Raw genomic sequence first — 25,456 nt, 5'->3', positions numbered from 1 at the left:
AAAAGTGGTGGAGGTCGCATTGGAATAAAAAGACAATATCAGTGCCCCTTGGAAGAGTGGTGGAGGTCGCAGTAGCTTAACAAGACCGTTTTAATGCCCCTTGGAAGAGTGGTGGAGGTCGCAGTAGCTTAACAAGACGGTTTTAATACCCCTTGGAAGAGCGGTGGAGGTCACAGTAGCTTAACAAGACGATTTTAATGCCCCTTGGAAAAGTGGTGGAGGTCGCAATGGAATAAAAAGACAATATCAATGCCCCTTGGAAGAGTGGTGGAGGTCGCAGTAGCTTAACAAGACGGTTTTAATGCCCCTTGGAAGAGTGGTGGAGGTCGCAGTAGCTTAACAAGGCGGTTTTAATGCCCCTTGGAAGAGTGGTAGAGGTTGTAGAAGCTTAACAAGACAGTTTTAATGCCCCTTGGAAAAGTGGTGGAGGTCGCAGTGGAATAAAAATACAATATCAATGCCCCTTGGAAGAGTGGTGGAGGCCGCAGTAGCTTAACAAGACGGTTTTAATGCCCGTGGAGAAGTGGTGGAGGTCGCAATAGATTAACAAGACGGTTTTAATGCCCCTTGGAAGAGCGGTGGACGTCGCAATAGCTTAACAAGATGGTTTTAATGCCCCTTGGAAGAGCGTTGGAGGTCGCAGTAGCTTAACAAGATGGTTTTAATGCCCCTTGGAAGAGCGGTGGAGGTCGCAGTAGCTTAACAAGACTGTTTTAATGCCCCTTGGAAAAGTGGTGGAGGTTACAGTAGCTTAGCAAGACGGTTTTAATGCCCCTTTGGAAAGTGGTGGAGGTCGCAGTAGCTTAACAAGACAGTTTTAATGCCCCTTGGAAAAGTGGTGGAGGTCGCAGTGGAATAAAAAGACAATATCAATGCCCCTTGGAAGAGTGGTGGAGGTCGCAGTAGCTTAACAAGACTGTTTTAATGCCCCTTGGAAAAGTGGTGGAGGTCTCAGTAGCTTAACAAGACGGTTTTAATACTCCTTGGAAGAGCGGTGGAGGTCGCAGTAGCTTAACAAGATGGTTTTAATGCCCCTTGGAAAAGTGGTGGAGGTCGCATTGGAATAAAAAGACAATATCAGTGCCCCTTGGAAGAGTGGTGGAGGTCGTAGTAGCTTAACAAAATGGTTTTAATGCCCCTTGGAAGAGCGGTGGAGGTCACAGTAGCTTAACAAGACGATTTTAATGCCCCTTGGAAAAGTGGTGGAGGTCGCAGTGGAATAAAAAGACAATATCAATGCCCCTTGGAAGAGTGGTGGAGGTCGCAGTAGCTTAACAAGACGGTTTTAATGCCCCTTGGAAGAGTGGTGGAGGTCGCAGTAGCTTAACAAGGCGGTTTTAATGCCCCTTGGAAGAGTGGTAGAGGTCGCAGTAGCTTAGCAAGACGGTTTTAATGCCCCTTGGAAAAGTGGTGGAGGTCGCAGTGGAATAAAAATACAATATCAATGCCCCTGGAAGAATGGTTTGAGGTCACAGTAGCTTAACAAGATGGTTTTAATGCCCCTTGGAAAAGTGGTGGAGGTCGCAATAGATTAACAAGACGGTTTTAATGCCCCTTGGAAGAGCGGTGGAGGTTGCAGTAGCTTAACAAGATGGTTTTAATGCCCCTTGGTAGAGCGTTGGAGGTTGCAGTAGCTTAACAAGATGGTTTTAATGCCCCTTGGAAGAGCGTTGGAGGTCGCAGTAGCTTAACAAGACTGTTTTAATGCCCCTTGGAAAAGTGGTGGCGGTCGCAGTGGAATAAAAAGACAATATCAATGCCCCTTGGAAGAGTGGTGGAGGTCGCAGTAGCTTAACAAGACGGTTTTAATGCCCCTTGGAAAAGTGGTGGAGGTCGCAGTAGCTTAACAAGACGGTTTTAATATCCCTTGGAAGAGCGGTGGAGGTCGCAGTAGCTTAACAAGATGGTTTTAATGCCCCTTGGAAAAGTGGTGGAGGTTGCAGTAGCTTAACAAGACGGTTTTAATGCCCCTTGGAAGAGTGGTGAAGGGCGCAGTGGAATAAAAAGACAATGTCAATGCCCCTTGGAAGAGTGGTGGAGGTCGCAGTAGCTTAACAAGACGGTTTTAATGCCCCTTGGAAGAGCTGTGGAGTTCAGAGTGGTTTAACAAGACGGTTTTAATGCCCCTTGGAAAAGTGGTGGAGGTCGCAGTAGCTTAACAAGACGGTTTTAATACCCCTTGGAAGAGACGTGAAGGTCACAGTAGCTTAACAAGACAGTTTTCATGCCCCTTACAAGAGCCATGCAGTACAGCATATTCATAACATTATTCCCATTATTGGGGAGTGGGTCTCCCATAGTCTTTGCCTATGCCTTCCAAGCAAAAGCTGCCAAAAATTAGGACGGAGGAACTTGCAATGCTGGCAACATGGACCACGGTCACCCTGGTGGTATAGTGGTGGTGGAGGCTGAGGATAGGGAGAAAAGCAAAAAACAGCCGAAATGAGGAAGCGTATACCCATGTGTGGGTGTGAAGCGGTGCATGGGAATACACCTCCCGAAATAACACAGTGGATTTGACTTTATGTTACTCTGCTGTCATTTGGTGGTGATGAGAAGTCTGGCCCAATCCAGCCCTTGTTCATTTTGATAAGGGTCAGCTTGTCAGCAATGACAGGCGAGTGTGCTTATCAGTTATAATTCCCCCAGCGGCACTAAAAACACGCTCCGATAACACGCTAGCGGCAGGGCAGGCCTGGACCTCCAAGGCATACAGAGCGAGTTCATTCCAAGTGTCCTGCTTGGATACCCAATAATTAAAAGGCACAGAGGAATCACAGAGGATGCTGGTACGGTCGGCAAGGTACTCCCTCACCATCTTTTGAAACTTTCCACTCCTTGTGAGAGTACCCCGTGCCTGAGGGCCTGTAAGCTGGCTGGGTCTCAGAAAACTGTCCCAGAATGTTGACAGTGTTCCCCTGCCTCTGCTGGATTGGAGTTGCGTCTCTCTCACCTGTACGCCTTGGTTGGTCAATGAACTGTAACCTCTGCTGCTAACGTGTTCAGATGGGAATTTTTTTAACAGTTCTGCAGCAAGGGCCTTCTGATACTGCCACATTTTTGCAGACCTCTCCACCTCAGGAATAAGAGAGTGAAAGTTCTCCTTGTAGCGGGGGTCTAAAAGTGTCACCAACCAGTAATGACTGTCACCCAACATTTTGACAACGCGAGGGTCACAGTTAAGGCAGCGTAACATAAAGTCAGCCATGCGTGCCAGACTGGCAACAGGCAAGACTTCCGTGTCCTTACCAAGATGACGACTGACCATGCTCTCCTCCTCCTCCTCCTCCTCCTCCTCCTCCCCCCTGTCCTCAGGCCACCCACGCTGAACCGACGGTATGACAGTTGTACAGGTACTACCGTCTACAGCGCATGAAACCAGCTCCTGTTCTTCCTCCTCCTCCTTCTCCTCTCCCTCATTGTCCCCCAATGCACGTTGGGATGCGATGAGGCTGGGCTGTGTGTAATCGCCCATTACGGCTTCTTGATCCATCTCTTCATACTCTGGCTGCAATGCCTCCTCTTTAATTCTCTGCAGAGAGCGTTGCAAAAGACAGACAAGTGGGATGCTGACGCTAATGATGGCGTCATCGCCACTCACCATCTTGGTGGACTCCTCAAAGTTTGTCAGGATGGTACATATGTCAGACATCCAGGTCCACTCCTGAGATCTTATGTGTGGAGTCTGACCTGAATATCGACGGCCTTGTTGCAGCTGGTACTCCACAACTGCTCTCTTCTGCTCACAAATCCTTTGCAACATGTGGAGGGTAGAGTTCCAACGTGTGGGGACATCACACACCAGTCGGTGTGCCGGAAGCTGCAAACGCTGCTGCAACACAGCAAGGGCGGCGGAAGCTGTAGCCGACTTCCGAAAATGAGCTGACAGGCGGCGTACTTTGACGAGCAGATCTGGCAACTTGGGGTACGATTTAAGAAACCGCTGAACCACGGGATTAAGCACATGAGCCAGTCATGGTACGTGTGTGATCTTGCCTCGCCTCAGAGCCGCCACCAGGTTACGGCCATTGTCACACACGACCATGCCTGGATGTAGGTTCAGCAGTCTCAGCCACAGATCTGCCTGCTCTTTCACAGCTGTCCACGACTCACAAGCAGTGTGAGGTTTATCACCTAAGCTTATGAGTTTCAGCACAGCCTGTTGCCGCTTGGCAGTACTGCAGTGCTTCCAGCTTGTAACTGATGTGGTGATATCTGAGATGGAGGCTGAACATGAGGAAGAGGAGGAGGATGATGCGTAGGAGCTGTACACTGTGGGGGCAACTCTGACTGACATAGGGCCCGCAATCCTCAGTGTGGGGAGGATGTGTTCCATCCCAAGGTCCAACTGGGTCCCGGCTTCCACTAGGTTTACCCAGTGTGCCGTCAGGGAGATGTACCATCCCTGGCCACAAGCACTTGTCCACGTGTCCGTTGTCAGGTGGACTCTCCCAGTAACTGCGTTGTTGAGGGCACGGCAGATGTTTTGGGACACGTGCTTGTGTAGTGCGGGGATGGCACACCGGGCAAAATAGTGTTGGCTGGGTACCGAGTACCGAGGGACGGCCACCACCATAAGGTTTCGGAAGGATTCCGTCTCCACCTGCCAAAAAGGCAGCATTTCCAACGCAAGCAGTCGTGAAATGTGCCAATTTAGGACTGTGGCCTGTGGGGCGTTGGCTGCAAATTTGCGCTTTCGTTCAAAAGTCTGGGATATGGACAATTGAACGCTGCAGTGGGACGTGGACGTGGACGTTGATGCTGTTTCTTGAGAAACTGCCATAACAAGTGAAGACTGAGAGGAGGGGGCATCTTTGCATGCAGTATGGACAGGGGATTGCCTTGCACGCACAACAGGGGGTTCTCTTACACGCACAACAGGGGAAGAAGCAGTGGTGACACCCGCTGACACTGGTCGTGGACCCTGGGGTTCGCCCCACAAAGTCGGGTGCTTTGCTGACATGTGCCTGATCATGCTGGTGGTGGTCAGGCTGGTAGTTTTGTCACCCCTGCTGATGCTGGCATGGCAGGTGGTACGAATGGCCTTTTTGGGGTTATCAGCAGAGTCTTTAAAAAAATTCCAGACTCTGGAAGACCTACCGGTTGTACTGGCAATGTCCCTCGTGTTGGTGTTACGGGGAACTGTTGCCCGCCTTCTGTGTGCGGCCACCACACTGCTTCTTCCTGCCTGTTTGGGTACTCTGCCTCCCTCCCCCTGTGTGCTGCTGGCCTCGCTCTGCGTGTCCTCCTGTCACGTTGGGTCAGTTACTAGATCATCCACCACCTCCTCCTCTTCCACTTGCGCACCACGATCCTCCTCCTCACTTCGTGACAATTGTGTCTCGTCATCGTCCACCTCTTGTGACAAATTGCCAGTGTTGACTTCCTGTGGCCGTGGCTGTTCAAATATTTGGGCATCGCTACATGGGATCTCCTCTTCCACCACTTCAAGCGGAGCAGGCGAGGGGCACAAATATGGAAATGGACCAGTGAACAGTTCTTCAGAGTGTCCAACTGTGAGATCAGTTGCTGTCTGACGACACTCGGCATGGTGGGAGGAAGGAGCATCATGGTGAGGAGGAGTATGCGGTCGAGACTCACGGCTACTAAAACTTGACCGTGTGGAAGACAGACCGGAGGTGGTGGTGCCCAGGTAACTGGAAGTATTATCTGCTATCCAATTAATAACCTGTTCACATTGATCAGTTCGCAATACTGGTGTTGTAGTGTGCTTCCCTAGTAATTCAGTCAAGAAGTGGGAGCGAGAAGATGTGGCTGTTGGTTGTGGCACATTTTCACCTTGGCCACGGCCCCGTCCTCTACACGCACCATCACCAGAACGTCCAGTTCCACGTCCCTTGCCACGCGCCTTGCCCATTGTAAATAAAGTAAAATAGCTTACACTCGCACTATCAATGGAAAAAGGGTAATAAAAAAGAGATTAGAACCGTGGAAGAGGAAAACCACAGTTCTATTTCTCTGGCCTACACCAGAATCTTTTAAACAGATATATTTGTGTCTGAACAGTCAGGGAGACACTATTACTGTTTTTCTATGTAAAAAAGGCCAAAAGCTGAATAATACAGAGATTTGAACCGTGGAACTTCTGAACCAAACTTCTAGTTATCTGGCCTACACCAGAATATTTTAAACAGATATATTGGTGTCTGAACAGTCAGGGAGACACTGTTACTGTTTTTTTATGTAAAAAAGGCCAAAAGCTGCATAATACAGAGATTTGAACCGTGGAACTTCAAAACCAAACTTCTAGTTTTCTGGCCTACACCAGAATATTTTAAACAGATATATTGGTGTCTGAACAGTCACAGACACACTCAATTTTTTTTTTTGGGGGGGGGGATACCAAAAGGTTAATAAGAAGCGTTTTTGTACAGTCTGACTGAGGAAAAAAAATACAGGATTTAGATGAAAAAAAAAGATTTTTCCTGGCCCCTGAGACCGGGGGATTAGTCTAGCAATTTGACCAGCAGGAGCACACAGGACTGTAATGCACTGTTTGTTGGTAAAACCATTGCGTCTCCTATACAGCCTGCCTGCCTGCCTAATATCTGGGATGGATATTAGTCCTGAGAAGGACGGTTTATTTGATTTGGCAGGCTTTAGAGACCCTACCCTAACTATTTCACAGTATAAATCTCTCCCTAGCTCTGCAGCTCAGACCCTACACTGTCTGATCCGGAGCGACTGTGTCCAAGATGGCGGCGCCCGGTTTTAAATACTCGAGGTGACGCTGTGCGGCCAGCCAATGCATACTAGGATTGAAGATGAGGGGTGCCATGCATACCAGGATCGGAGATGAGGGGTGCCATGCATACCAGGAATGGGGATGACGGGTGCCATGTATACCAGGATTGGGGATGAGGGGTGCCATGCATACCAGGATTGGGGATGAGGGGGCCATGCATACCAGGATGAGGGATTGGGTGCCATGCATAACAGGATTGGGGGATGAGGAGGCCATACATACCAGAATTGGGATGAAGGGTACCATGTATACCAGGATGAAGGGTACCATACATACCAGAATAGGGATGAGGGGTGCAATGCATACCAGGATGAGGGGTACCATACATACCAGGATAGGGATGAGGGGTACCATACATACCAGGATGCGGGATGGGGTGCCATGCATACTAGGATTGGGGAATGAGTGGTGCCATGAATGCCAAGATGTGGGATGGGGTACCATACATACCAGGATTGGGGGATGAGGGATGACATACATACCAGGATGAGAGATTGGGGTGCCATGCATACCAGGATTGGGATGAGGGGTGCAATTGATACCAGATTTGGAATAAGGGGTGCCATGCATTCCAGGATTGGGGATGAGGGGTGCCATGCATACCAGGATTTGGGGTGAAGGGTGCCATGCATACCAGGATTGGGGATGAGGGGTGCCATGCATACCCGGATTGGGGATGAGTGGTGCCATGCATACCAGGATTGGGGATGAGTAGTGCCATGCATACCAGGATTGGGGATGAGGGGTGCCATGTATATCAGGATTGGGGATGTGGGGTACCATGCATAACAGGATTGGGGATGAGGGGTGCCATGCATACCAGGATCGGGGATGAGGGGTGCCATGCATACCAGAATAAGGGATGAGGGGTGCCATGCATTCCAGGATTGGGGATGAGGGGCGCCATGCATACCAGGATGAGGGATGGGGTGCCATGCATACCAGGATAGGGGGATGAGGGGTGCCATACATACCAGGATGAGAGATGGGGTGCCATGCATTTCAGGATTGGGATAAGGGGTGCAATTGATACCAGATTTGGAATGAGGGGTGTCATGCATACCAGGATTGGGGATGAGGGGAACCATGCATACCATGATTGGGGTTGAAGGGTGCCGTGCATACCAGGATTGGGGATGAGGGGTGCCATACATACTAGGATTGGGGATGAGGGGTGCCATGCATACCAGGATTGGGGATGAGGAGTGCCATGCATACCAGGATTGGGGATGAGGGGTGCCATGCATATGAGATTTGGGGATGTGGAGTGCCATGCATACCAGGATTGGGGATGAGGGGTGCCATGCATACCAGGATCGGGGATGAGGGGTGCCATGCATACCAGAATCGGGGATGAGGGGTGCCATGCATTCTAGGATTGGGGATGAGGGGTGTCATGCATACCAGGATTGGGAATGAGGGGTGCCATGCACACCAGGAATGGGGATGTGTAGTGCCATGCATACCAGGATTAGGGATGAGGAGTGCCATGTATACCAGGATTGGGGATGTGGGGTACCATGCATACCAGGATTGGGGATGAGGGTGCCATGCATACCAGGATCGGGGATAAGGGGTGCCATGCATACCAGAATTGGGGATGAGGGGTGCCATGTATACCAGGATAGGGGATGAGGGGTGCCATGCATTCCAGGATTGGGGATGAGGGGTGCCATGCATAACAGGATCGGGGATGAGGGTTGGCATGCATACCAGGATCGGGGATGAGGGGTGGCATGCATACCAAGATCGGGGATGAGGGGTGCCATGCATACCATGATTGGGGGTAAGGGGTGCCATGAATACCAGGATTGGGGATGAGGGGTGCCATACATACCAGGATTGGAGATGAGGGGTGCCATGCATACCAGGATTGGGGATGAGGAGTGCCATGCATACCAAGATTGGGGATGAGCGGTGCCATGCATACCAGGATTGTGGATGAGGGGTGCCATGCATATGAGATGTGGGGATGAGGGGTGCCAGGCAAACCAGGATTGGGGATGAGGGGTGCCATGCATACCAGGATCGGGGATGAGGGGTGCCATTCATACCAGAATCGGGGATGAGGGGTGCCATGCATTCCAGGATTGGAGATGAGGAGTGCCATGCATACCAGGTTTGGGGATGAGTAGTGCCATGCATACCAGCATTAGGGTTGAGGAGTGCCATGTATACCAGGATTGGGGATGTGGGGTACCATGCATACCAGGATTGGGGATGAGGGTGCCATGCATACCAGGATCGGGATGAGGGGTGCCATGCATACCAGGATTGGGGAGGAGGGGTGCCATGCATACCAGGATAGGGGATGAGGGGTGCCATGCATTCCAGGATTGGGGATGAGGGGTGCCATGCATAACAGGATCGGGGATGAGGGTTGGCATGCATACCAGGATCGGGGATGAGGGGTGGCATGCATACCAAGATCGGGGATAAGGGGTGCCATGCATACCATGATTGGGGGTGAGGGGTGCCGTGCATACCTGGATTGGGGATGAGGGGTGCCATGCATACCAGGATTGGGGATGAGGGGTGCAATGCATACCAGGATTGGGGATGAGGAGTGCCATGCATACAAGGATTGGGGATGAGGGGTGCCATGCATACCAGGATTGGGGATGAGGGGTGCCATGCATATCAGATTTAGGGATGATGGGTGCCATGCATACCAGGATTGGGGATGAGGGGTGCCATGTATACCAGAATCGGGGATGAGGGGTGCTGTGCATTCCAGAATTGGGGATGAGGGGTGCCATGCATACCAGGATTGGGCATGAGGGGTGCCATGCATACCAGGAATAGGGATGAGTAGTGCCATGCATACCAGGATTAGGGATGAGGGGTGCAATGTATACCAGGATTGGGGATGTGGAGTACCATGCATGCCAGGATTGGGGATGAGGGTGCCATGCATACCAGGATCGGGGATGAGGGGTGCCATGCATACCAGGATTGGGGATGAGGGGTGCCATGCATACCAGTATAGGGGATGAGGGGTGCCATGCATTCCAGGATTGGGGATGAGGGGTGCCATGTATAACAGGATCAGGGATGAGGGTTGGCATGCATACCAGGATCGGGGATGAGGGTTGGCATGCATACCAGGATCGGGGATGAGGGGTGGCATGCATACCAGGATCGGGGATGAGGGATGCCATGCATACCAGGATCGGGGATTAGGGGTGCCATGCATTCCAGGATTGGGGATGAGGGGTGCCATGCATTCCAGGATTGGGGATGAGGGGTGCCATGCATTCCAGGATTGGGCATGAGGGGTGCCATGCATATGAGGATGAGGGATGGGGTGCCATGCATACCAGGATGAGGGGTACCATACATACCAGGATTGGTATGAGGGGTACCATACATACCAGGATGAGGGATGGGGTGCCATGCATACCAGGGATGGGGGATGAGTGGAGCCATGCATACCAAGATGAGGGATTGGGTGCCATACATACCAGGATTGGGGGATGAGGGGTGCCATACATACCAGGATGAGAGATGGGGTGCCATGCATACCAGGATTGGGATAAGGGGTGCAATTGATACCAGATTTGGAATGAGGCGTGCCATGCATACCAGGATTGGGGATGAGGGGTGCCATGAATACCAGGATTGGGGGTGAGGGGTACCGTGCATACCAGGATTGAGGATGAGGGGTGCCATACATACCAGGATTGGGGATGAGGGGTGTCATGCATACCAGGATTGGGGATGAGGAGAGCCATGCATACCAGGATTGGGGATGAGGGGTGCCATGCATGACAGGATTGCGGATGAGGGGTGCCATGCCTACCAGATTTGGGGATGAGGGGTGCCATGCATACCAGGATTGGGGATGAGGGGTGCCATGCATACCAGGATCGGGGATGAGGGGTGCCATGAATACCAGGATTGGGGGTGAGGGGTACCGTGCATACCAGGATTGAGGATGAGGGGTGCCATACATACCAGGATTGGGGATGAGGGGTGCCATGCATACCAGGATTGGGGATGAGGAGAGCCATGCATACCAGGATTGGGGATGAGGGGTGCCATGCATGCCAGGATTGGGGATGAAAGGGTGCCATGCCTACCAGATTTGGGGATGAGGGGTGCCATGCATACCAGGATTGGGGATGAGGGGTGCCATGCATACCAGGATCGGGGATGAGGGGTGCCATGCATACCAGAATCGGGATGAGGGGTGCCATGCATTCCAGGATTGGGTATGGAGGGTGTCATGCATTCCAGGTTTGGGGATGAGGGGTGCAATGCATACTAGGATTGGGGGAAGAGGGGTGCCATGCATACCAGGATTGGGAATGAGGGGTGCCATGCATTCCAGGATTGGGGATGAGGGCTGCCATGCATTCCAGGATTGGGGATGAGGAGTGCCATGCATACCAAGATTGGAGATGAGCGGTGCCATGCATACCAGGATTGTGGATGAGGGGTGCCATGCATATGAGATTTGGGGATGAGGGGTGCCAGGCATACCAGGATTGGGGATGAGGGGTGCCATGCATACCAGGATCGGGGATGAGGGGTGCCATTCATACCAGAATCGGGGATGAGGGGTGCCATGCATTCCAGGATTGGAGATGAGGAGTGCCATGCATCCCAGGTTTGGGGATGAGTAGTGCCATGCATACCAGGATTAGGGTTGAAGAGTGCCATGTATACCAGGATTGGGGATGTGGGGTACCATGCATACCAGGATTGGGGATGAGGGTGCCATGCATACCAGGATCGGGATGAGGGTTGCCATGCATACCAGGATTGGGGAGGAGGGGTGCCATGCATACCAGGATAGGGGATGAGGGGTGCCATGCATTCCAGGATTGGGGATGAGGGGTGCCATGCATAACAGGATCGGGGATGAGGGTTGGCATGCATACCAGGATCGGGGATGAGGGGTGGCATGCATACCAAGATCGGGGATAAGGGGTGCCATGCATACCATGATTGGGGGTGAGGGGTGCCGTGCATACCTGGATTGGGGATGAGGGGTGCCATACATACCAGGATTGGGGATGAGGGGTGCCATGCATACCAGGATTGGGGATGAGGAGTGCCATGCATACCAGGATTGGGGATGAGGGGTGCCATGCATACCAGGATTGGGGATGAGGGGTGCCATGCATATCAGATTTGGGGATGATGGGTGCAATGCATACCAGGATTGGGGATGAGGGGTGCCATGCATACCAGGATCGGGGATGAGGGGTGCCATGCATACCAGAATCGGGGATGAGGGGTGCTGTGCATTCCAGGATTGGGGATGAGAGGTGCCGTGCATACCAGGTTTGGGGATGAGGGGTGCCATGCATACCAGGAATGGGGATGAGTAGTGCCATGCATACCAGGATTAGGGATGAGGGGTGCAATGTATACCAGGATTGGGGATGTGGAGTACCATGCATACCAGGATCGGGGATAAGGGTTGCCATGCATACCAGTATAAGGGATGAGGGGTGCCATGCATTCCAGGATTGAGGATGAGGGGTGCCATGCATAACAGGATCGGGGATGAGGGTTGGCATGCATACCAGGATCGGGGATGAGGGTTGGCATGCATACCAGGATCGGGGATGAGGGGTGGCATGCATACCAAGATCGGGGATGAGGGATGCCATGCATACCAGGATCGGGGATTAGGGGTGCCATGCATTCCAGGATTGGGGATGAGGGGTGCCATGCATTCCAGGATTGGGGATGAGGGGTGCCATGCATTCCAGAATTGGGGATGAGGGGTGCCATGCATATGAGGATGAGGAATGGGGTGCCATGCATACCAGGATGAGGGGTACCATACATACCAGGATAGGTATGAGGGGTACCATACATACCAGGATGAGGGATGGGGTGCCATGCATACCAGGGATGGGGGATGAGTGGAGCCATGCATACCAAGATGAGGGATTGGGTGCCATACTTACCAGGATTGGTGGATGAGGGGTGCCATACATACCAGGATGAGAGATTGGGTGCCTTGCATACCAGGATTGCGATAAGGGGTGCAATTGATACCAGATTTGGAATGAGGGGTGCCATGCATACCAGGATTGGGGATGAGGGGTGCCATGAATACCAGGATTGGGGGTGAGGGGTACCGTGCATACCAGGATTGAGGATGAGGGGTGCCATACATACCAGGATTGGGGATGAAGAGAGCCATGCATACCAGGATTGGGGATGAGGGGTGCCATGCATGCCAGGATTGGGGATGAGGGGTGTCATGCCTACCAGATTTGGGGATGAGGGGTGCAATGCATACCAGGATTGGGGATGAGGGGTGTCATGCATACCAGGATCGGGGATGAGGGGTGCCATGCATACCAGAATCGGGATGAGGGGTGCCATGCATACCAGGATGAGAGATGGGGTGCCATGCATACCAGGATTGGGATAAGGGGTGCAATTGATATCAGATTTGGAATGAGGAGTGCCATGCATACCAGGATTGGGGATGAGGGGTGCCATGCATACCAGGATAGGGGGTGTGAGGGGTACCGTGCATACCAGGATTGGGGATGATGAGAGCCATGCATACCAGGATTGGGGATGAGGGGTGCCATGCATGCCAGGATTGGGGAGGAGGGGTGCCATACATACCAGGATTGGGGATGAGGGGTGCCTTGCATACCAGGATTGGGGATGAGGAGAGCCATGCATACCAGGATCGGGATGAGGGGTGCCATGCATGCCAGGATTGGGAATGAGGGGTGCCATGCATGCCAGGATTGGGGATGAGGGGTACCATGCCTACCAGATTTGGGGATGAGGGGAGTCTTGCAAACCAGGATTGGGGATGAGGGGTGCCATGCATACCAGGATCAGGGAAGAGGGGTGCCATGCATACCAGAATCGGGATGAGGGGTGCCATGCATTCCAGGATTGGGTATGAGGGGTGTCATGCATTCCAGGATTGGGGATGAGGGGTGCCATGCATACTAGGATTGGGGAATGAGGTGTGCCATGCATACCAGGATTGGGAATGAGGGGTGCCATGCATACCAGGATTGGGGATCATGGTGCCATGCATATCAGGATTGGGGATGAGGGGTGCCATGCATACCAGGATCGGGGATGAGGGGTGCCATGCATACCAGGATCGGGGATGAGGGTTGCCATGCTTACCAGGATCGGGGATGAGGGATGCAATGCATACCAGGATCAGGGATGAGGGGTGTCATGCATACTAGGATTGGGGATGAGGCGTGCCATGCATTCCAGGATTGGGGATGAGGGGTGTCATGCATTCCAGGATTGGGGATGAGGGGTGCCATGCATACTAGGATAGGGGATGAGGGGTGCCATGCATACCAGGATTGGGAATTAGGGGTGCCATACATACCAGAATTGGGGATGAGGGGTGCCATGCATACCAGGATTGGGGATGAGGAGAGCCATGCATTCCAGGATTGGGTATGAGGGGTGCCATGCATTCCAGGATTGGGGATGAGGGCTGCCATGCATTCCAGGATTGGGGATGAGGGGTGCTATGCATACCAGGATGAGGGATGGGGTGCCATGCATACCAGGATGAGGGGTACCATACATACCAGGATAGGTATGAGGGGTACCATACATATCAGGATGAGGGATGGGGTGCCATGCTCACCAGGATTAGGGGATGAGTGGAGCCATGCATACCAAGATGAGGGATTGGGTGCCATACATACCAGGATTAGGGGATGAGGGGTGCCATACATACCAGGATGAGAGATGGGGTGCCATGCATACCAGGATTGGGATAAGGGGTGCAATTGATATCAGATTTGGAATGAGGAGTGCCATGCATACCAGGATTGGGGATGAGGGGTGCCATGCATACCAGGATAGGGGGTGTGAGGGGTACCGTGCATACCAGGATTGGGGATGATGAGAGCCATGCATACCAGGATTGGGGATGAGGGGTGCCATGCATGCCAGGATTGGGGAGGAGGGGTGCCATACATACCAGGATTGGGGATGAGGGGTGCCTTGCATACCAGGATTGGGGATGAGGAGAGCCATGCATACCAGGATCTGGGATGAGGGGTGCCATGCATGCCAGGATTGGGAATGAGGGGTGCCATGCATGCCAGGATTGGGGATGAGGGGTACCATGCCTACCAGATTTGGGGATGAGGGGTGTCTTGCATACCAGGATTGGGGATGAGGGGTGCCATGCATACCAGGATAAGGGAAGAGGGGTGCCATGCATACCAGAATCGGGATGAGGGGTGCCATGCATTCCAGGATTGGGTATGAGGGGTGTCATGCATTCCAGGATTGGGGATGAGGGGTGCCATGCATACTAGGATTGGGGAATGAGGTGTGCCATGCATACCAGGATTGGGAATGAGGGGTGCCATGCATACCAGGATTGGGGATCATGGTGCCATGCATATCAGGATTGGGGATGAGGGGTGCCATGCATACCAGGATCGGGGATGAGGGGTGCCATGCATACCAGGATCGGGGATGAGGGTTGCCATGCTTACCAGGATCGGGGATGAGGGATGCAATGCATACCAGGATCAGGGATGAGGGGTGTCATGCATACTAGGATTGGGGATGAGGCGTGCCATGCATTCCAGGATTGGGGATGAGGGGTGTCATGCATTCCAGGATTGGGGATGAGGGGTGCCATGCATACTAGGATAGGGGATGAGGGGTGCCATGCATACCAGGATTGGGAATTAGGGGTGCCATACATACCAGAATTGGGGATGAGGGGTGCCATGCATACCAGGATTGGGGATGAGGAGAGCCATGCATACCAGGATTGGGGATGAGGGGTGCCATGCATACCAGGATTGGGGATGAGGGGTGCCATGCCTACCAGATTTGGGGATGAGGGGTGCCATGCATACCAGGATTGAGGATGAGGGGTGCCATGCATACCAGGATCGGGGATGAGGGGTGCAATGCATGCCAGAATCATCATGAGGGGTGCCATGCATTCCAGGATTGGGTATGAGGGGTGCCATGCATACCAGGATTGAGGATGAGGGGTGCCATGCATATCAGGATTGGGGATGAGGGGTGCCATGCATACCAGGATCAGGGATGAGGGGTGCCATGCATGCCAGGATCGGGGATGAGGGGTGCCATGCTTATCAGGATCGGGGATGAGGGGTGCCATGCATACCAGGATCAGGGATGAGGGGTGTCATGCATACTAGGATTGGGGATGAGGCGTGCCATGCATTCCAGGATTGGGGATGAGGGGTGTCATGCATTCCAGGATTGGGGATGAGGGGTGCCATGCATACTAGGATTGGGGATGAGGGGTGCCATGCATACCAGGATTGGGAATGAGGGGTGCCATGCATACCAGGATCTGGGATGAGGGGTGCCATGCATACCAGGATTGGGGATGATGGGTGCCATGCATTCCAGGATCGGGGATGAGGGGTGCCATGCATACCAGGATTGGGGATGAGGGGTGCCATGCATACCAGGATTGGGGATAAAGGGTGCCATGCATACCAGGATTGGAGATGAGGGGTGCCATGTATACAAGGATTGGGGATGAGGGGAGCCATGCACACCAGGATTGGGGATGAGGGGTGGCAAGCATTCCAGGATTGGGGATGAGGAGTGCCATGCATACCAGGATTGGGGATGAGGGGGCCATGCATACCAAGATGAGGGATGAGGAAGCCAAGCACACCAGGATAAGGGATTTGTTGCCATGCAAACCAGGATTGGGGGATGAGGAGGCCATACATACCAGAACTGGGATGAGGGGTACCATGTATACCAGGATGAGGGGTATCATACATACCAGGATAGGGATGAGGGGTACCATACATACCAATATAGGGATGAGGGGTGCAATGCATACCAGGATTGGGGATGAGGGGTGCCATGCATTCCAGGATTGGGGTTGAGGGGTGCCATGCATTCCAATATTGGGGATGAGGGGTGCCATGCATACCAGGAACGGGGATGAGGGGTGCCATGCATACCAGGATTGGGGATGAGGGGTGCCATGCATACCTGGATTGGGGATGAGGGGTGACATGCATACCAGGATCGGGGATGGGGGGTGCCATGCATACCAGGATTGGGGATGAGGGGTGCCATACATATCAGGATCGGCGATGAGGGGTTTCATGCACACCAGGATCGGGGATGAGGGGTGCCATGCATTCCAGGATTGGGGAAAAGGGTTGCCATGGATTCCAGGATTGGGGATAATGGGTGCCATGCAAACTAGGATTGGGGATGAGGGGTGCCATGCATACCAGGATTGGGAATGAGGGGTGCCATGCATACCAGGATCGGAGATGAGGGGTGCCAAGCGTACCAGGATTTGGAGTGAGGAGTGCCATGCATACCAAGATCCAGGATGAGGGGTGTCATGCATACCACGATTGGGGATGAGGGGTGACATGCATACCAGGATCGGGGATAAGGGATAAGGGGTGCCATGCATACCTGGATCGGGGATGAAGGGTGCCATACATACCAGGATTGGGGGTGAGGGGTGCCATGCATACCAGGATCGGGGGTGAGGGGTGCCATGCATACCAGGATCGGCGATGAGGGGTGCCATACTTACCAGAATTGGGGATGAGGGGTGCCATGCATTCCAGGATTGGGGATGAGGGGTTTCATGCATTCCAGGGGATTGAGGATGAGGGGTGCCATGCATACTAGGATTCTGGATGAGCGGTGCCATGCATACCATGATTGGGAATGAGGGGTGCCATGCATAACATGATCGGGGATGAGGGGTGCCATGCATACCAGGATCGGGGATCATGGGTGCCATGCATACCAGGATTGGGGATGAGGGGTGAAATGCATACCAGGATCGTGGATGAGGGGTGCCATGCATACCTGCATTGGGGATGATGGGTGACATGCATACCAGGATCGGGGATGGGCGGTGCCATGCATACCAGGATCGGGCATGAGGGGTGCCATGCATATTAGGATCGGGGATTAGGGGTTCCATGCATACCAGGATCGAGGACGAGGGGTGCCATGCTTACCAGGATTGGGTATGAGGGGTGCCATGCATTCCAGTATTGGGGATGAGGGGTGTCATCCATCCCAGGATTGGGTATGAGTGGTGCCATGCATACTAGGATTGGGGAAGAGGGGTGCCATGCATGCCAGGATTGGGAATGAGGGGTGTCTTGTATACCAGGATCGGGGATGAGGGGTGCCATGCATACCAGGATTGGGGATGAGGGGTGACATGCATACCAGGATCGGGGATGAAGGATGTCATGCATACCTGGATCGGGGATGAGGGGTGCCATGCATACCAGGATCGGGGATGAGGGGTGCCATGCATACCAGGATTGGGGATGAGGGGTGCCATTAATACCAGGATCATGGATGAGGGGTGCCATGCATACCAGGATCGGGGATGAGGAGTGCCATACATACCAGGATTGGGCATGAGGTGTGCCATGCATTCCTGGATTGGGAATGAGGGGTGCCATGCATACCAGGATTAGGGATGAGGGGTACCATGCATACCAGGATTGAGGATGAGGGGTGCCATGCATTCCAGGATTGGGGATGAGGGGTGCCATGCATACCAGTATTGGGGATGAGGGGTGCCATGCATACCAAGATTGGGGATGAGGGGTGCCATGCATACCAGGATCGGGGATGAGGGGTGCCATGCATACCAGGATCGGGGATCTGGGGTGCCATGCATACCCAGATAGGGGATGAGTTGTGCCATGCATACCAGGATCGGGGATGAGTGGTGCCATACATACCAGGATTGGGGATGAAGGGTGCCATGCATTCCAGGATTGGGGATGAGGGGTGCCATGCATACCAGGATCGGCAATGAGGGGTGCCATACTTACCAGGATTGGGGATGAGGGGTGCCATGCATTCCAGAATTGGGGATGAGGGGTTTCATGCATTCCAGGGGATTGAGGATGAGGGGTGCCATGCATACTAGGATTCTGGATGAGGGGTGCCATGCATACCATGATTGGGAATGAGGGGTGCCATGCATACCATGATCGGGGATGAGGGGTGCCATGCATACCAGGATCGGGGATCAGGGGTGCCATGCATACCAGGATTGGGGATGAGGGGTGAAATGCATACCAGGATCGGGGATGAGGGGTGCCATGCATACCTGCATTGGGGATGAGGGGTGACATGCATACCAGGATCGGGGATGGGCGGTGCCATGCATACCAGGATCTGGCATGAGGGGTGCCATGCATATTAGGATCGGGGATTAGGGGTTCCATGCATACCAGGATCGGGGACGAGGGGTGCCATGCTTACCAGGATCGGGTATGAGGGGTGCCATGCATTCCAGTATTGGGGATGAGGGGTGTCATCCATCCCAGGATTGGGTATGAGTGGTGCCATGCATACTAGGATTGGGGATGAGGGGTGCCATGCATACCAGGATTGGGAATGAGGGGTGTCTTGTATACCAGGATCGGGGATGAGGGGTGCCATGCATACCAGAATCGGGATGAGGGGTGCCATGCATACCAGAATCGGGATAAGGGGTGCCATGCATTCCAGGATTGGGTATGAGGGGTGTCATGCATTCCAGGATTGGGGATGAGGGGTGCCATGCATACTAGGATTGGGGGAAGAGGGGTGCCATGCGCACCAGGATTGGTAATGAGGGGTGCCATGCATACCAGGATGGGGGATGAGGGGTGCCATGCATACCAGGATTGGGGATGAGGGGTGACATGCATACCAGGATCGGGGATGAGGGATGTCATGCATACCTGGATCGGGGATGAGGGGTGCCATGCATACCAGGATCAGGGATGAGTGGTGCCATGCATACCAGGATCGGGGATGAGGGGTGCCATGCATACCATAATCGGGATGAGGGGTGCCATGCATTCCAGGATTGGGTATGAGGGGTGTCATGCATTCCAGGATTGGGGATGAGGGGTGCCATGCATACTAGGATTGGGGGAAGAGGGGTGCCATGCATACCAGGATTGGGAATGAGGGGTGCCATGCATTCCAGGATTGGGAATGAGGGCTGCCATGCATTCCAGGATTGGGGATGAGGGGTGCTATGCATACCAGGATGAGGGATGGGGTGCCATGCATACCAGGATGAGGGGTACCATACATACCAGCATAGGTATGAGGGGTACCATACATACCAGGATGAGGGATGGGGTGCCATGCATACCAGGATTGGGGGTAGAGTGGAGCCATGCATACGAAGATGAGGGATTGGGTGCCATACATACCAGGAATAGGGGATGAGGGGTGCCATACATACCAGGATGAGAGATGGGGTGCCATGCATACCAGGATTGGGATAAGGCGTGCAATTGATATCAGATTTGGAATGAGGGGTGCCATGCATACCAGGATTGGGGATGAGGGGTGCCATGCATACCAGGATAGGGGGTGTGAGGGGTACCGTGCATACCAGGATTGAGGATGAAGGGTGCCATACATACGAGGATTGGGGATGAGGGGTGCCATGCATACCAGGATTGGGGATGAGGAGAGCCATGCATACCAGGATTGGGGATGAGGGGTCCCATGCATGTCAGGATTGGGGATGAGGTGTGCCATACATACCAGGATTGGCGATGAGGGGTGCCTTGCATACCAGGATTGGGGATGAGGAGAGCTATGCATACCAGGATCTGGGATGAGGGGTGCCATGCATGCCAGGATTGGGGATGAGGGGTGCCATGCATGCCAGGATTTCGGATGAGGGGTACCATGCCTACCAGATTTGGGGATGAGGGGTGCCATGCATTCCAGGATTGGGTATGAGGGGTGTCATGCATTCCAGGATTGGGGATGAGGGGTGGCATGCATACTAGGATTGGGGAATGAAGTGTGCCATGCATACCAGGATTGGGAATGAGGGGTGCCATGCATACCAGGATTGGGGATTAGGGGTGCCATGCATATCAGGATTGGGGATGAGGGGTGCCATGCTTACCAGGATCGGGGATGAGGGGTGCAATGCATACCAAGATCAGGGATGAGGGGTGTCATGCATACTAGGATTGGGGATGAGGCGCGCCATGCATTCCAGGATTGGGGATGAGGGGTGTCATGCATTCCAGGATTGGGGATGAGGGGTGCCATGCATACTAGGATTGGGGATGAGGGGTGGCATGCATACCAGGATTGGGAATTAGGGGTGCCATACATACCAGAATTGGGGATGAGGTGTGCCATGCATACCAGGATTGGGGATGAGGAGAGCCATTCATACCAGGATTGGGGATGAGGGGTGCCATGCATACCAGGATTGGGGATGAGGGGTGCCATGCCTACCAGATTTGGGGATGAGGGGTGCCATGCATACCAGGATTGAGGATGAGGGGTGCCATGCATACCAGGATCGGGGATGAGGGGTGCAATGCATGCCAGAATCAGGATGAGGGGTGCCATGCATTCCAGGATTGGATATGAGGGGTGCCATGCATACCAGGATTGGGGATGAGGGGTGCCATGCGTATCAGGATTGGGGATGAGGGGTGCCATGCATACCAGGATCAGGGATGAGGGGTGCCATGCATGCCAGGATCTGGGATGAGGGGTGCCATGCATACCAGGATCAGGGATGATGGGTGTCATGCATACTAGGATTGGGGATGAGGCGTGCCATGCATTCCAGGATTGGGGATGAGGGGTGCCATGCATATCAGGATCGGGGATGAGGGGTGCCATTAATACCAGTCTCGGGGATGAGGGGTTCCATGCATACCAGGATCGGGAATGAGGAGTGCCATACATACCAGGATTGGGGATGAGGGGTGCCATGCATTCCTGGATTGGCAATGAGGGGTGCCATGCATACCAGGATTAGGGATGAGGGGTACCATGCATACCAGGATTGAGGATGAGGGGTGCCATGCATTCCAGGATTGGGGATGAGGGGTGCCATGCATACCAGTATTGGGGATGAGGGGTGCCATGCATACCAAGATTGGGGATGAGGGGTGCCATGCATGCCAGGATCGGGGATGAGGGGTGCCATGCATACCAGGATCGGGGATCTGGGGTGCCATGCATACCCAGATAGGGGATGAGTTGTGCCATGCATACCAGGATTGGGGATGAGTGGTGCCATACATACCAGGATTGGGGATGAAGGGTGCCATGCATTCCAGGATTGGGGATGAGGGGTGCCATGCAAACCAGGATCGGGGTTGAGGGGTACCATGCATATCAGGATAGGCGATGAGGGTTTCCATGCATACCAGGATCGGGGATGAGGGGTGCCATGCATACCAGGATTGGGGATGAGGGGTGCCATGCATTCCAGGATTGGGGATGATGGGTGTCATGCATACTAGGATTGGGGTTGAGGGGTGCCATGTATACCAGGATTGGGAATGAGGGGTGCCATGCATACAAGGATCGGAGATGAGGGGTGCCATGCGTACCAGGATTGGGGATGAGAGGTGCCATGCATTCCAGGATTGGGGATGAGTGGTGCCATGCATACCACGATTGGGGATGAGGGGTGACATGCATACCAGGATCGGGGATAAGGGGTGCCATGCATACCACGATTGGGGATGAGGGGTGAAATGTATACCAGGATCGGGGATGAGGGGTGCCATGCATACCTGGATTGGGGATGAGGGGTGACATGCATACCAGGATCGGGGATGGGGGGTGCCATGCATACCAGGATCGGGCATGAGGGTTGCCATGCATATGAGGATCGGGATGAGGGGTTCCATGCATACCAAGATCGGGGACGAGGGGTGCCATGCATACCAGGATTGTGTATTAGGGGTGCCATGCATTCCAGTTTTGGGGATGAGGGGTGTCATCCATCCCAGGATTGGGTATGAGTGGTGCCATGCATACTAGGATTGGGGATGTGGGGTGCCATGCATACCAGGATTGGGAATGAGGGGTGCCTTGTATACCAGGATCGGGGATGAGCAGTGCCATGCGTACCAGGATTGGGAGTGAGGGGTGCCATGCATACTAGGATGGGGGATGAGGGGTGCCATGCATACCGGGATTGGGGATAAGGGGTGACATGCATACCAGGATCGGGGATGAGGGGTGCCATGCGTACCTGGATCGGGGATGAGGGGTGCCATGCATACCAGGATCGGGGATGAGGGGTGCCATACATACCAGGAATGGGGATGAGGTGTGCCATGCATACCAGGATTGGGGATGAGGGGTGCCATGCATTCCAGGATTGGGGATGATGGGTGTCATGCATACTAGGATTGGGGTTGAGGGGTGCCATGTATACCAGGATTGGGAATGAGGGGTGCCATGCATACAAGGATCGGAGATGAGGGGTGCCATGCGTACCAGGATTGGGGATGAGAGGTGCCATGCATACCACGATTGGGGATGAGGGGTGACATGCATACCAGGATCGGGGATAAGGGGTGCCATGCATACCACGATTGGGGATGAGGGGTGAAATGTATACCAGGATCGGGGATGAGGGGTGCCATGCATACCTGGATTGGGGATGAGGGGTGATATGCATACCAGGATCGGGGATGGGGGGTGCCATGCATACCAGGATCGGGCATGAGGGTTGCCATGCATATGAGGATCGGGATGAGGGGTTCCATGCATACCAAGATCGGGGACGAGGGGTGCCATGCATACCAGGATTGTGTATTAGGGGTGCCATGCATTCCAGTTTTGGGGATGAGGGGTGTCATCCATCCCAGGATTGGGTATGAGTGGTGCCATGCATACTAGGATTGGGGATGTGGGGTGCCATGCATACCAGGATTGGGAATGAGGGGTGCCTTGTATACCAGGATCGGGGATGAGCAGTGCCATGCGTACCAGGATTGGGAGTGAGGGGTGCCATGCATACTAGGATGGGGGATGAGGGGTGCCATGCATACCGGGATTGGGGATAAGGGGTGACATGCATACCAGGATCGGGGATGAGGGGTGCCATGCATACCTGGATCGGGGATGAGGGGTGCCATGCATACCAGGATCGGGGATGAGGGGTGCCATACATACCAGGAATGGGGATGAGGTGTGCCATGCATACCAGGATTGGGGATGAGGGGTGCCATGCATACCAGGATTGGGGATGAGGGGTGCCATGCATACCGGGATTGGGGATGAGGGGTGCCATGCATACCAGGATTGGTGATGAGGGGTGCCATGCATACAAGGATTGGGGATGAGGGGTGCCATGCATACCAGGATAGGGATGTGGGGGTGCCATGCATACGAGGATTCGGATGAGGGGCCATGCATACCAGGATAGGGATGAGGGGTACCATGCATACCAGGATGAGGGATGGGGTGCCATGCGTACCAGGATAGGGATGAGGGGTACCATCCATACCAGGATGAGGGGAACCATACATACCAGGATAGGGATGAGGGATGGAGTATCATGCATACCAGGATGTGGGTCAGGGGCCCATGCATACCAGGATAAGGCTGGAGGGGCCATGCATACAAGGATTGGGTTTGAGGGAGCCATGCATACCAGGATGAAGGATGAGGGGCACCATGCATGCCAGGATTGGGATGAGGGGTGCCATGCATACCAGGATTGGGGGTGAGGGGTGCCATGCATACCAGGATTGGGGGTGAGGGGTGCCATGCATGCCAGGATGGGGATGAGGGGTGCAATGCATACCAGGATAGGGATGAGGGGTGCTATGCATACCAGGATAGGGATGAGGGGTGTCATGCATATCAGGATAGGATGGGGGGACAGGATGGGGGCAGCACAAATACCAGGCTGGTGGCAGCACAAATACCAGGATGGGGGGCAGCACATACCAGTATGGGAGGCCATATACCAATAAAAATGCTTGCCACCGGGGCGTAGAATGGGTTCAATAGCTAGTATGTATATATATGTGTGTGTACACATACAAAACGGGAAAAACAACGATAAAGGAGCCCACAAAGTAATTAGAAAAGTACTTCACATCAAAATTTATTGAAAACATATATATCAGAGAACAGACAATACAGGAATAAGTGCGGTAAAAGGGTTAAAGATTAAAATAACCTCCACAAAGACCCTCTCCAAATAGCCACCTCCAAAGCTAGACTAGATATAACACAACATATTGTTATTATTTAGAACTGCTATTGACGCGCCCCTGGGCCTGTGTCGCGCTGCGTTGCGCACGCGGGAGCTTACCCGGAACCGGATCTGTTGAGGGTTGTAGTCTCGTGGCGGTGATCCGGTCCGTGCCCAGGGAGTCAGACTAAGTGGCGCTGTTTTAGCGGTAGATGTTGGACGACTACGCCACCCGTTGAGTGCAGCCAGGGAGCTGCTGCTGCAGGGCAGACCGCTCAGGTCGGTGGTAGGATTGTGCAGCGTGATAGTATAACCCCCAACGGGAGGGGTATGGCCTCAGGGCAGCCGACGTGGATGATGGGGGTAGCAGGAACCACTCGGAGACGGTACTGTGTAGTTCAGGGTCTTTACTGGTCACAAAGATAGACCCTCCCGGAGTACTGGCTAGCGATTGGGGCCTGGTCAGTCCTTGAGCAGATGGGATCTCCCCTGGCCAGGCGGAGTTGTAGGCCTCCCAAACTAACGATACTCTTCTGGCTACCTTGCTAGAGGCAGGTATAAGTAGCCCACGTCCCTGAGTGTACCGTGTGGTGCTCACCCGTATGGCCGGTGACTCGGGGCCTTCGGGTTTCTGGGCCAGAGGACCTGCAATCCCCTGCCGGTCGGTTTCTGCTGCTGGATAGGAGTTAGTCCCCACAGCCTCGGACTCC

Source organism: Phyllobates terribilis, unplaced genomic scaffold, assembly GCF_046119375.1.
Source record: "Phyllobates terribilis strain yellow unplaced genomic scaffold, ASM4611937v1 Scaffold_5__5_contigs__length_657084704, whole genome shotgun sequence".
NCBI lineage: Eukaryota > Metazoa > Chordata > Amphibia > Anura > Dendrobatidae > Phyllobates > Phyllobates terribilis.
The sequence above is the reverse complement of the archived record's forward strand: the minus strand, read 5'-3'. Positions refer to the sequence as shown.